Here is a 14023-nt window from a genome sequence, read left to right on the forward strand (position 1 = left end):
TGTGAATACAATAATGACTGTTATTCTTCCTAGGTTAATTATGAACGCATTAACCCTTCTCAGTCTTTTTTTTTTCAGAGAAAGAGAGAGTCAGAGAGAGGGTAAATAGGGACAGACAGACAGGAAGGGAGAGAGATGAGAAGCATCAATTTTTTGTTGTGCCACTTTAGTTGTTCACTGATTGCTTTCTCATATGTGCCTTGACTGGGGGACTACAGCAGACAGCGACCTTGGACCCAAGCTGGTGAGCTTTGCTCAAACTAGATAATCCTGTGCTCAAGCTGGCATCCTCAGGGTCTTGAACCTGGGTCATATGCATCCCAGTTCTACATTCTATCCACTGCGCCACCACCAGGTCAGGCCCTTCTCAGTCTTTCTAGCCCAAGCTAAGAAAGCATCGTTAATCTGGTGACATCATCATCATTACAAAGAATGGTTCTTTCCTTATGATCAAGGACTCAACTTTATAAGTTCACTTAAACTGACTAAAAATCTGCAGGACTAATGTAAACTAACCAAAGCCATGAGAGAACAAATAAATTATCTCCTCTTTCAATTGGTACTGTCAATTATTTTGCATCACCAGTCCTCCTGGATTATTATAAAGCATCTAACTTCTCTACATACTGCATCTAGGGCTTTGTTATCTTCAATTTGTGCAACCAGGCATGTAGCATTTTGCTTGATACATTATAGATTCTAAGTGAATGTTTGTTGAAATGAACATATTGTCCTACAGTTTAACTAGACCAGATGTCTGGACCAAATGTCCATGCCAGCCCCTCTGGACAAATGACAATAATTTATGATTGTTGTTATAGCCATCCTATAAAATAGCCCTCAATGACCCATGCTTCCTTATATTTATGGTCTTGTATGGTCCCCTCCCACATTGCATCAGTGTTGACCATATGAGTAATAGTATGTGACTAAAGTGACAGTATAATGTCTGAGGTTAGATCTTAAAAGACTTTGCAACTTTTCTTTGGGACTCTTGGACTGCTTGCCATGTCTGGAAAAAGCTGACTTATGGCTAAGTCCCTTCAAGTAGCCCTGTGGAGAAGCTGAAATGGAGGGGAACTGAAATCCTGCAACACTTGTACTAATTTTCCAGCCTTGTGTGAACCACCTTGAGAGTGGCTTCCCTGACGAGTCATACCCTTAAATGACTGCAGCCCAGGACATCTTACTCTGGTCTTATGTCTGATCCTGCATCAGAACCACCCAGACAGTTACTTTCAAATTTCTAACCCACAGAAACAATGAGAGATAATAAACAACTTTTATTGTTTGAAGTCACTGAGTCTTTAAATGATATTTTGTGCAGAATTAATTAATACAATGACCTTGTCTGAAAAGTTTGGATATATATCATTTAAGGCCTATTGCCTCCTATAACCACTGAGTCAGAACAGTAATCTCTAAAAACCATATGGTAAATATTGCTAAATCTTTATTTCTCTATTAATTTCAAGCAAAATATTGATTTGATCAAATCCAAAATATTTTGTAAATGGTTGATGCATATTACATGGTTATCTCTATATATAGATATTTACATATATAAATATACATATGTAATGTTTATATTATATATGTATATATATAAATAATTTATGTGGCACTGTGTTTTGGTACAATTATATGTTTTATTTATAAATATTAACACATTTAAACCTCATAAAATGTCTGTGGATAGGTTTACTTACTAACCCCCATTACAGATAAAGAAACAAGTTTAAATGAGCTTAGCCACAGACAGGATCCAAAGTGTCTGTCTCACCATCATGGTCTATAGGCCTGCTGCCTATCTGCCTATGCACTTATCAGAGTTTGATTTTACTGCCACAGACCTGAGACATTCCACACACTAACTGCCTCAATATTGGCTTATTCTGGAACAACTGTCAATGGGGCCCATACACATTTTAAAATAGAAAGAGAATTTTGGAGCTGAAAAGAAAGAAGATGATGATACAAGGATAAAAAGAGGGACCCACATAGGACAAAGTAAACAGGAATGCTCTACAAATGCAAATTATTTAGTTTATTCATATTCCTTTTTACACTGCATCTCCCTCTCCCCAACCAAGCAATTTCATTTATTTCTGATACATTTTTTTATTGATTTGTTTTCCAATTACAGTTTATAGTCAATATTATTTTGTATTAGTTTCAGGTGTATAGTAGAGAAAGTGTAATTTCTTATCAAGTGTTTTTGTCTAATGGCAGAAGCCTGCGGGAGAGCCCATGAGGAAACCTCATCTTCTTTACTGACAGACAGGTCATCCATCACTCTTTTTAAACTGGGAAAATATTTTGATTGCATGACATAGACTATATTACCAAATATTTGCTCTGTGTCCTGTATCTCCAGGGTGGTATTTTGTAGCCAATGTTTTAAGTAATAATAAAGAGATCGAGATTTAAAATGACAAGAACAACAGCAACTATTTATTATGCATTTTCTATTTTCTTCATTTACCATGAAGTGGCATTAATCAATTTATACCAAAATTATCTGGGATACATTTGGATTGATTTGGTCTGGGACTACTGTAATAACTTTACATTTTTGAACCTTTCAGTACATCTTTTCCCACAGAAATCTACTGAATATCCTTAAAGATAAAAAACATAGATTGATTCAATTTTTTGCAAGTGACTTTTTATCGCTGTCCAATTTCAAATCATCAATGTCTGAATTTTTAACTTTTTAAAAAAATTTTTTTTCTGCAGTTCTCTTCATGCACTTACAGTATGTCTTATCATCTATCCCCATTAGATACATCTTGTTTCCTTTAGTAGTGTTGTCCTTTGAAAGACTGCATTTTATAGTATAGCCTTTCATTCTGAACTGGAGACAACTTGTGCCCATCAATATCTCAGGCACCTGAAGGACAAACTCAGGGATAGGAGCATGTGTGTCTTCTGTCAATCTACCTGTCCTGGCTGCCATCCCACTTTAATATTATATTGCTTTATAAATTGAATGAGAACCTAGAGTTAAGAGTCACTATATGATTATACTTCACAAAATAGAACAATAATTTTAAGTTTGCCGTAATAGACGTTTGAAGTGTTCCTTAAAAAGGTCAGGGTATTACTTACCAGGCAAGGGAGATACCATAGTGACAAAGGCAGTTTTTCCAGGGAGAGGCTTATCCATTGCACTCTGGATGCTGACCCCTGTGATTCCCCAAATGTGGAAAACTCGACTGCATAATCTGTGGTGGGGGGGACTGTGTTTGCACTCTCCCCTGAACAATAAATAAAATAAAAGCTCAGTGTATCTAGGTACAGTTTCACTAACTTTGGTAGGTAGAATTTGGAAGGCCCCCTTTTATAAACAAACAAGAGAAGGTTAATAGTGGAAGAGAGTACAAATGGCACAGGATGCAGAGTTAAAGGAGTTGGGTATTGCATTTTGTTTTATTTCTGCCTTGTTTTTACTTTGTAACTTTGGGCCTGTCTTGAAGTTTTCATTGGATAAGTGGTCACAATGCTGTTTTTCAGGGTTATTTGTAAGAATCAAATAAAGGAGACTTTATGAAGGCACTTTAAATATTAGTCAATATTATATAAATATACATTGTTTTCAATATTAAAGCAAACATACTTGAATATGTATCTATCCATTCCTTCTCTTCTTAACATAAAAGCAAGTACAATATTTTATTTGTTAGCACTAATGCCATCGGATGTTACCTAGCATAATATCAAGCAATGACTAAATACAGAATTGATGGTAATTGATTTTATTTTATCGTTCCATGAAGAAAAATGAATAATATTCAACTAAAATGTATTATATTTGTATGTGTCTGGGGGAAATAAAAGGAGGAGATCACGAAGAAATAATATGTTCTGTGGTTGCTGGTAAATATTTACCAACTGGATTTGCAGGGAAGGTGGGTGGGAATGGAAGTGCTGCTTTAGCATCTGTTAATTGATTTCCATGGTAGAAATTCTCCCACTATTATTGATTTAGAATTACCAATGTGGAATCATTAAAGGTGGAGTTGGAGAGAGATCTGCAGTAGCACAGCATTACATAGTATTTTCAGGACTAACACAGTACACATAATGCTAGCTTAGAGAATAAATATCTGAAAATAAGAATTTCTCACTCCGTCTTCCTCTAAGAACTATTCTCAAACCAAAAATAAATCTTACAATCTATGTCATTTTTCTCTTTCAATTTTCCTTCAGTTTCTTATCTTCTGCCCTATTTGTCTTACCTTCTTGCCTGGCTCAGGATAAGAGTTTTCTTACTTTGGCCAAATCTCAAAGAGGTCTGGGTCTAAACCCTTAAAACTATGAAAAGAAATGGTCTTTGGTATACTACAGCAAAACTGTTTTTCTTAAAACTAGTGTGGGTTTTATTTTAAATGTTTATTAAAAACAATATATGTTTAAAGTAGAAAGAAAATTATTAACAAGAATTTAATTTTTTAGCCTGACCAGGCAGTGGTGCAGTGGATAGAGCATCCAACTAGGATGAGGAAGGACCCAGATTTGAGACCCCGAGGTCACCAGCTTGAGCACAGGCTCATCTCGTTTGAGCAAAAAGCTCACCAGCTTGGACCCAAGGTCACTGGTTCTAGCAAGGGGTTACTCGATCTGCTGAAGGCCCACGGTCAAGGCACATATGAGAAAGCAATCAATGAACAACTAAGGTGTCGCAATGCTCAACAAAAAACTAATGATTGATGCTTTTCATCTCTTCGTTCCTGTCTGTCTGTCCCTATCTATCTCTCTCTCTGAATCTCTCTCTCTGTCTCTGTAAAATAAATAAGTAAATAAATAAAATAAATTTAATTTTTTAAATGTTTTTTATTTTTTAAGTTATTTATTTTTTGATTGATTATTATTCTTGAAAACACCATTAATATTTGCAATTGTTATGTGGAAGGAAGGAAGGAAGGAAGGAAGGAAGGAAGGAAGGAAGGAAGGAAAAATAGAAGGGAGGGAGGAAAAATAGAAGGGAGGGAAGAAGAGAGGGAGGGAGGAGGAAAGATAGATATATTGTATAACTTACATATACAGTTATGTCTTCTGTTTCTTTTTTTTTTCTTTTTTTTTTTAAATTCAGTGAGAGGAGGGGAGGCAGAGAGACAGACTCCTGCATGTGCCCCAACCAGGATCCACCCAGCAAGCCATTACAGGGCAATGCTCTGCCCATCTGGGGCATTGCTCCCTTGCTCAGCAACCAAGCTCTTTTTAGTGCCTAAGGCAGATGCCACGGAGCCATCCTCAGCGCCCTGGGTCCAACTCACTCCAATCGAGTCATGGCTGCAGGAAGAGAGAGAGAGAGAGAGAAGTGAGAGGGGGAGGGGAAGAGAAGCAGATGGGTGCTTCTCCTGTGTGCCCTGACTGAGAATCAAACCTGGGACTTCCCACATGTCAGGCTGGCACTGCACTTTACCACTGAACCAACCAGCAACTGGCCAGGGCTTCTGTTTCTTTTTCAGTAATATTTTTCTATAACCACTTCCTTGTTATTCATTATAAATATTAACTATTAATATTTATAATAAATAACCTTTTTTAATGTTTGTAATCCCAGAACATAAAAATATATAAAACAACAATTAACTAATTTTTGTTTGCATAAGTTGTTCTCCAATATTTGCATTTATAAACAACAGTATGTTAAAAAAACCTTGTATGCTAATTTTTGTATTTCTCTCTTTTATTCATGTATTACTGACATAACATTATATTAGTTCCAGGTGTACAACATAATGATTTGATATATGAAGATATTGCAAAATGATCACTTCAGAAAACCTAGTTAACATCCATCACTTCACATAGTAACATTTTTTCCTTGTGATGAGAACATTTAAGATCTATTCTTTCAGCAACTTTTAAATGTACAATTCTGTATTATTAACTATATATTTGATTATTTTTAGATTGATTTTATTATGTGCTATTTTAGATCATAGAATATGAATATTCTAAAACTGTGTTTGTTGTGAAATGTTATTAGGAAAATTTTATGCATTCTGTAACGTGACTGATATCAATGTCTAACTACTGCACATGCTTCCTTGCATCCATGTCTATACAGGAAAACTATGACACTGATATTATAGACATCAAATAATGTTTGTGAGTAATAAAGTAGAACCTTTCATGTAATGAATCAAAAACTCTTGGATTGTGTGAAAAAGAGACTGGGCTTTAAACCAAACATTTAACATATGCTAACGGTGAATGTGGTCAAGTTGTTTAATGCCTATGAGTTTATTTCCCTATCTGTAAGGAATATAACTCCTTTCAGCAATTTTTCTAAGAATTATTAAAAATGTATGAAAAGTAAACTATAAAAAGTTAGTTCTGGATAGATGATAGTTATTTATAAAGTCCAGGAATAATTTAAGGAAATACAACAATAAACTGAGTTGAATTTTAGCCAAAGAAATACAGCTCTTCTAAGCATGTAAAATCAGCTCTTTAACTACCTTATATTTCCAAGAGCTAGATCTCAATCCTCGGGTCAACCCTTAACCTACATTTATGAGTCAACACCAATCCTTTCGTAATTATAGCATCATTCAACAAACCATATAAATCCAATGATACATTTGCCTTGTTCTTTTGAGGGGTTACTAGTGCAATACTGTGATGCTCACTGGAAAAGCTGGAAATAATCTTCATAGTAAAAAACACATGATGAAATGAAAAAATTGATTTGTTCATGACTTATAACCACCAGATATTTAACTATGTTCATTTAAATGAATACTTATATTTAAATATATTTTTGTAACTATATATGCATATTTTTGATAATTTAAGTGCTTCTACTACTTGTGAATCGGGATTTAAACAAAAAATAATAATTTTGTTTAAATTTTGTATTTCTTTCTATAGAGATATATCTTCAATGGCTAACTCTTTGCAAGCATTTGTAATGAAATTCTTTTTATAGTATTTAAATTTTAAAACAGCTAGTTTATTCAGGCATACATGCTTATGTATCTATAGGAATTTGTCTCTATATCCCTATGGCAGCAGCTGTTTTCTTCTGGTTCTAATTCCTTACTTTGAGGACTATGATAAGAGCATAACTCCATTTGCTATTTCTACTCTATCTGGTTTCCAACAGATCCTCTACCTCTAGGATTAAAAACTGCCCCTGCCATCACCAGGACCAACCTGTTCCCTGATAGTTTTGTTTAGTCTGGAAGGAATTTTAACACTGACCATTGACATTTCAATACATACAACACACAACAAGGTATGTGTTCTCCAGATCACCATTGCTCCAACAATTTTCAGTGCTTTACCCTTTAATGGTTCCTGCTTAGTACACAAAGATTGTGTTTTGTCATCTTTGTCCTACACTGTCACCAAAGTATTCTTTCAGTTCTCAAGTTTGATCAAGCTGATCTGCTTCTCAAGAATCCTTTCTGGCTCCCTGTTCACCTCCTGTACATTTTAACATGTCAATTGACTCTTTCTCTACCTTTAAGCTTTTACTACCAATATAAAATAAAACTAACATTTATTAAGGACTAAGTGTTTCACAAGCATTGTGCTAAGTACTTTACATTAATGTACTTTTTTGGTACTCATAATAATACTATATTTAAGAAATAAAAAAGGAGAGGTTAAATAATTAATTTTGAGAAAAAGCTAGAATTTAAAGCAGTACATATCTCACTTCAATCTTTTGTTTATTTAACTATCCCAGTGGGAAAAGGGGGAAAACAATTGCCATCCTTAAAGCACCAAGAATGTGTGTGTCAAGAAGTAGAACCAAATGAGTCATAGTGATCAATTGAATGTAATATGTTACATAGCTATCATGTTAACTTTAATGAGTTAATGGAGTAAGACAGGGGACAATGAATGGCATATTAGAGAAACAATTCTGCATTTTAGGAATGATAGAAAACTATGTAACAGTTACAAGAACAATAATTTGTAGAGAAAATACAAAAGACACGAGAAAACAAGGAAGCCCATCTTATGATCTTGCAAAATAACCAGTGAGAAAAAAATATGTAGGAAGGCACCTTCAGCCAACACAAATGGCTTTCTGAAAATAGTTTGACTTTGTAAAGAAATGGAGAATTAAAAGTGCTGACAACATAAAAGATAGATCAAGATAACAGGTTCGATTAACAGGATATGCCTTTTAATTTAAGAATGAGGAACTAAGAATGAACCTTCTGAGAATAGAAAGCCATAAAATGTTAGCATGCCTATTCTTGAGATTATATGCCACCAAAAACACTTCTGTTTTTAATTTAAGATTTTTGTTTCTTCAGATCATTTTATATGCCAGAGGAGATTTATTTATAATAAGATTTTTATTTTTAAGTGACTTTTTTAGTCAAATAGCAAATTATTGCTGCAAATCAAAATAGAGATATAATGTTGAGATTTAATAGTTCCTCTTCCTTTCTTTTAATAATCATGTGATAGACACCATAATTTTTATTCTGGGCTAACTCTGTAAGGTTCATAAAGATGAATAATAAGACAGCCATTAATCAGAGGGGCTAACAATCAAGAAAGGAAAACACCATGTGCAAATACATACCATAACTACCATTGCTACAAAATGCATTTCCTGAGAGATACTGAGAATTGCAGGGGCTAAGAATTGGCAAGATCAATTTGACTGTAGAATATTATGGAAGACATCACGAGGTCAGGAGATAAAGCAGTATTTATTGAAAAGCAAGGCAGAAGACCACAATTCATGTTCTTTTCCCCCTTCCAATTTGTAGTTTAATTCTTTGTACACCACTTGACATTTCTCATTTATAAAAGAAGACTTAAAACTTTTGCCTAATAGATGAATTGCATATCTAAATATAAAGGGCAATAAATAAAGAAATAAAAAATAAAGGATTTAGAAGATATAGAAGAAAATCTTTATGATCTTGAAGTAGAAAAGATTTCTTAAGAATAGTACACAAAGCCTGACTAGACAGTGGTGCAATGGATAGAGTGTCAACCTGGAATGTTGAAGACCCAGGTTTGAAATCCCAAAGTCTCCAGCTTGAGCACAGACTCATCTGGCATGAGCATGTGCTCATCAGCTTGAGCACAGGGTCACCAGCCTGAGCATGGTATCATAGACCTGACCCCATGTCACCAGCCTGAGTGTGGGATCATAGACATGACCCCATGTCATTGGCTCGAGCCCAAATGTTGCTGGCTTTAGCCCAATGTCACTGGCTTGAATAAGGGGTTGCTGGCTCAGATAAAGCCCCTGATTGAGGTATATGTGAGAAAGCAATCAATGAACAACTAAGGTGCCAAAACTATGAGCTGAGGCTTCTCATCTCTCTCCAATCCTGTCTGTCTGTCTCTTTAAAGAAGAAGAAGAAGAAGAAGAAGAAGAAGAAGAAGAAGAAGAAGAAGAAGAAGAAGAAGAAGAAGAAGAAAAAGAAGAAGAAGAAGAAGAAGAAGAAGACTATACAAAGATATTAAGGATGTCAAAGTCTTTTCTTTTGTCTCCATGAACCAGTAAGGGAAAAACAAAACTGATAGACTAGAAGAATATAGAAAGATACTGCAATAATATGTCTGAAAAATGACTCAAATGTAGAATACATATGAAAACATTTCTCAGAATCAAGGAAGGAAAAGACATTAAAAATAGATGAAAGATTTACCAGTCACATTGCAAAATAGAATGCCCATATGCCTCATACACATATGAGAAGTTGTTTAACTTTATTAATTTTCAGAAAATATGCAAAATAACATCACACTAGGATTTTACCAAAAGACTTTGACATGGGGCAATGATTCTTGTTTACTGAGGTGGGCCCAACTGAATTGCATGGGTCCTTAAAAGTAGAAAACTTTTCCTGGCTATGATGAGAGAGAGACAGAAAAGGGAGATTGTATGTGGGGGAAGGGACTTGGGGCGAGGGAGAGAGAGAAGGGAGAAAGAAATATGGACACAGAGGCAGAGACAGAGAGAATAAAAGGGAAAAAAAAGATAGAAAAAGAGAGAGATACAGGTTTCTCTTCGAGGATCAGAATCTATTACTTTCTGGTTCTGCACTATCTTTAGGACTTGGATCCATCTTAAATCAGTTTGTTCAAGTGCCTTACCTATTGACATTTTCTCTGATGGAACTGAGCATTTCCTCTAAATCTCATCTTAACATGTCTAGGCCCCTGAATTTCAGCTTTATTCAGTTCCTTTCCACAAGGGATGGATCCTCCCCTGTCAAATTAAAAGCATGGTCTGCTATGGATAAAATAAGGAAAACTGGAGGGTATTTAGATAATTTTATACTCACGAGAGAAAAATATTCAACAGACTTGTTGATAACAAGCCATGTGCATGGGAAGAGCAGGTCCACTTAAGGAAGCTGGAGCTGGTCAGCATACACAGTGACTGTGCCGGCAGACTCTACCTGGAGAATATAGTGGGTGGGAGACATTATCCAGATCTAGAGCCAAACAGACCAACTATTTTACCTTTTGAACTAATTAGAACTGGCCACTAGATGGCATTATACCTGACTCAATGCACAAACTGATCACTTGTTCTCTCTGACTTAGAATGAGACATCTAAACTCCTCCTAAAGTTTTCTTTTGGCTTAGAACCATGATGGCGAACCTTTTTATAAAAACTGCCTACTTTTGCAGTGCTGGTCAACCTGGTCCCTCCTGCCCACTAGTGGGCATTCCAGCTTTCATGGTGGGCAGTAGCGGAGCAACAGAACAGCACCGCGATTACATACTAATCGACTAACTGTTGACCAGTCAAGATCAGGACAGCGGTCAGACTCTGTTACAGGGCATTTGTATTGGGACTGCACCCGACCTCTTTCGCAACTACCTGGCCCGTATCCGTGAGCGGCCAGGTACCTGACCCGGGGTCCACACCCACCACCTGATCCAGCGGGCAGTTTATGACCACTATTGTCACCCAAAAACTAGCAGTTTATCATTTTATTACCCTATAGACCAAGAACTCCATGGTTTGACGCTTCTTTCTATGACAGAAACTGCCGGACAATGGAGACACCAATTAACTCATATTTTCAACTCGATTCCCAGATTTTAGGGTAATAGAGTGACATTCTAGGAACCCTCCCCCCTTGGACTGCCAAAACTAGCAGATGTCTCGCTACTTCGCCCCAATCACAAAGAAGTGATGCCATTGGCCAACGCCTGCTACATAAAATTTTATAAAACGCACAACCACGGATACTCACTAACTTAGTCTCATCTCGACAAACTCTCGCTCAACCACAACACTTGTAACATCGTGACCACGCAACAGACTTCAAGAGCATAAGTTTTGTTCATGTTACGTAAGTGAAGCTAAATTGTTACATAATCAAAACTAATGTCAGTATGTATTGATAGTTAGATTTCTGGGAGCAAGCACATGCTTACAGCTTCAAACAAAATATTGTGAAATATCATGAGCCCATGCTCAAAAAAAAAAAATACACACGTATTCACCAAAGTATCTGAAAATGGGTTTCATAGAATCTGTTGCAAATAAACAACATCCAATATGTTTATTGTGACATAAAACATTATCTAGTGAGGCAATTAAGCATGTCGATTGCAAGAACATCTTTCTACAAAGCATCCAAATGACAAGGACAACCCATTGAATATTTCCAAGAAATATATAAAAAATTTCAAAATCAGTCAACTATTGTTGCATCATTTAAGAAACAACATACAACAAATAAAGATGGATTAATTGCCACTTATTGCATTTCACAAGTAATTGCAAAAAAGTGGTAAAAGCTGTAATATTGGAGAAGCTGTAATAATACCCTCTATAAAAGAATTTATCTCAACAGTAATGCATCAGGATATACCTCAAATTGTAAAAATGTTACCCCTATGTGATAGCACAGTAAAGCAACGAATTGATGAAATAGCAGCTAATGTTGAAAACAAACATAAGTATTCTCTAAAATTCTTCATTTTCCATGCAATTGAATGAATCTACCATCGCAGATAATGATGCTTTATTGATGGCATATGTACACTATTTTTTTTTATTTTTTTTTTATTTTTTTTATTTTTTTACAGAGACAGAGAGTGAGTCAGAGAGAGGGATAGACAGGGACAGACAGACAGGAACGGAGAGAGATGAGAAGCATCAATCATTAGTTTTTTGTTGTGCGTTGCAACACCTTAGTTGTTCATTGATTGCTTTCTCATATGTGCCTTGACTGTGGGCCTTCAGCAGACCGAGTAACTCCTTGCTGGAGCTGGTGAGCTTTTGCTCAAACCAGATGAGCCCGCGCTCAAGCTGGCGACCTCGGGGTCTCGAACCTGGGTCCTCTGCATCCCAGTCTGACGCTTTATCCACTGTGCCACCGCCTGGTCAGGCGTGTACACTATTTTGATGAAAACAATATATTATGAGAAGAAATGCTATTTGCAATAAATCTCATCACAGATACAAAAGGATTATCTATATTTAAAACTGTGAGAACATACTTTACAAAAAATAATATTCCTTTGAATAATATTGTTGCATGCACTACTGATGGAGCACCATCAATGGTAGGTCGCTATCGTGGATTTGTTGCTTATTTGAAGCAGGAAGTACCAAATGTTTTATGTATTCATTGTGTGGTAGTGCACAGACAACATCTTGTAGGAAAACATCTAAGTACAAGTCTCCATTCATCATTAACTATAATAATTCGAGTCATAAACAAGATCAAATTCAATGCAAAGAATGATAGGATGTTTTGGCAGCTTTTCCAGGACAATAATGCAGATTTTATTAAGTTACTTTTGCACACAGAACTTTGGTGGCTGTCAAAGGGTACATCTTTGGCTAGATTTGTAGCATTATATGATAGTGTCATACAATTTTTTGAAAGTAATAATGAGACCAATCTGTGTCAACAGTTAAAAAAAAGTAAAGAATATGCCTTTTACTTGGCAGATACTTTCAAGAGATTTAACAATGTCAATTTGCAGCTTCAAGGAGCTAATAAAACTCTTACAGGTTGCCAAAGTATTGTGCTATTATTTATTGACAAACTTGAACTACTTCGTCATAATCTATTGAAGAGAGAATTTCATCAGTTTCCTCAATTATCATCTATAAAAGATGATGTAACTCCAGAGGATATTTACAGATTCAGTAGCCACCTCAACGAACTTAAATAGAACATGGAAAAACAATTTGAAGATATTTTGAAATTGAAGGTATATGACTGGATGAGAATACTTTTACCGCAAATATTGAAGAGGCTGATACAACCTTCCAAGAAGAACTGTTAGAAATTAGATATGGTGAAAAAAATAAACATAAATTTGACAGTGGTGGATATGAAAACCTATGGCAAAATAAAAAAATGCTGGTTTTATATCCAAATATGTAGAAAATGGTATTCAGTTTATTGATACCTTTCCCTACCTCATATCTTGTGGAATCAGGATTTAGTACTGTTAATCATATCATGACGAAAGAAAGAAACCACCTAAATATTTCCAAAAAGGGGAGACCTTTGTTTGTTCCTCACAAAAATTGAACTGGATATTCAATATTTAGTTTCCCAGCATCAGCCTCAGGGATCCCACTAAAATTCAATTAACTAATGTAATTTCTATGTATGCAAAGTATAAATAAAAAGATAGATTTAACTATAGTAAGTTGTTTTTAAAAATTTATTCTGCCAAACTTAGCAAAAATCTGACATAAAGTACTTGGTAAGTAATTATTATTATATGCTTTAACTTGCTGTAACTCTGCTTTATAAATTTTATACAGTAAAATTATTTCTCTACTTTATAAATCACCATTACTGTGGAACCAGTGGATGGTTAGAAAATTTTACTACTAACAGAGATACAAAAGTGGGCGGTAGTTATGAAAAGGTTGACTACCCCTAATCTAAAGCCATCAATGGTGTATTGAGGTCTCCAAGTATGATAATATGTTTTTGGTTTATACTTTTAAATCAGTTAGTAGATATTTTATATGTTTTTGTGCTCCCTGCTTTGGTGCATATATATTAAAAAGTGTTATGTTTTCTAATA

General features: G+C 35.3%; 1 non-coding gene across 1 annotated transcript; it reads left to right on the plus strand.

Moving 5' to 3' along the window:
- The first annotated feature begins 3103 nt into the window (after positions 1–3103).
- On the plus strand, positions 3104–3263 carry LOC136321394 (U1 spliceosomal RNA). Its single transcript, XR_010728651.1, has one exon. It is a non-coding gene; the product is annotated as a U1 spliceosomal RNA (small nuclear RNA).
- Positions 3264–14023: the final 10760 nt, after the last annotated feature.

The sequence above is a fragment of the Saccopteryx bilineata genome, chromosome 1 (genome assembly GCF_036850765.1).
Source record: "Saccopteryx bilineata isolate mSacBil1 chromosome 1, mSacBil1_pri_phased_curated, whole genome shotgun sequence".
NCBI classification, from domain to species: Eukaryota; Metazoa; Chordata; class Mammalia; order Chiroptera; family Emballonuridae; genus Saccopteryx; species Saccopteryx bilineata.